The 325-nt window shown below is 40.6% G+C and overlaps 1 long non-coding RNA gene across 1 annotated transcript in view; it reads right to left on the reverse strand.

Moving 5' to 3' along the window:
- The window catches only part of LOC116698206 (uncharacterized), a 19,643-nt gene that overhangs the window by 15,974 nt on the left and 3,344 nt on the right, over nt 1-325 (reverse strand). The window lies entirely within an intron of this gene.

Here is a 325-nt window from a genome sequence, read left to right on the forward strand (position 1 = left end):
AGGTGGTCTTGACTACAGCCCTGGCTGATACTAAAGATGACGTCATTAGGGACCAATGACTCTTGCCCCTCAAGCAAGCAACCAATCAGACGCCGGCGTGCTCTGCACAGACACCGCTGTGGTTCCCAATGTGAACGTACCAGCACTGAACATCTTTAAATAAGTACTATAGATGTGAGTTATCTGATTTATTTATTTGTTAATTAATTAGACAGTGTACATTAATCAACATTGCTGTAAATGCACCAGAATCAGCCAAAAGGCGGTTTTTCATTGTCTCCCTAAAAAACAACAACAACAATAAGAAGATTACAGTCAACAATAC

Source organism: Etheostoma spectabile, chromosome 11 (assembly GCF_008692095.1).
Source record: "Etheostoma spectabile isolate EspeVRDwgs_2016 chromosome 11, UIUC_Espe_1.0, whole genome shotgun sequence".
NCBI classification, from domain to species: Eukaryota; Metazoa; Chordata; class Actinopteri; order Perciformes; family Percidae; genus Etheostoma; species Etheostoma spectabile.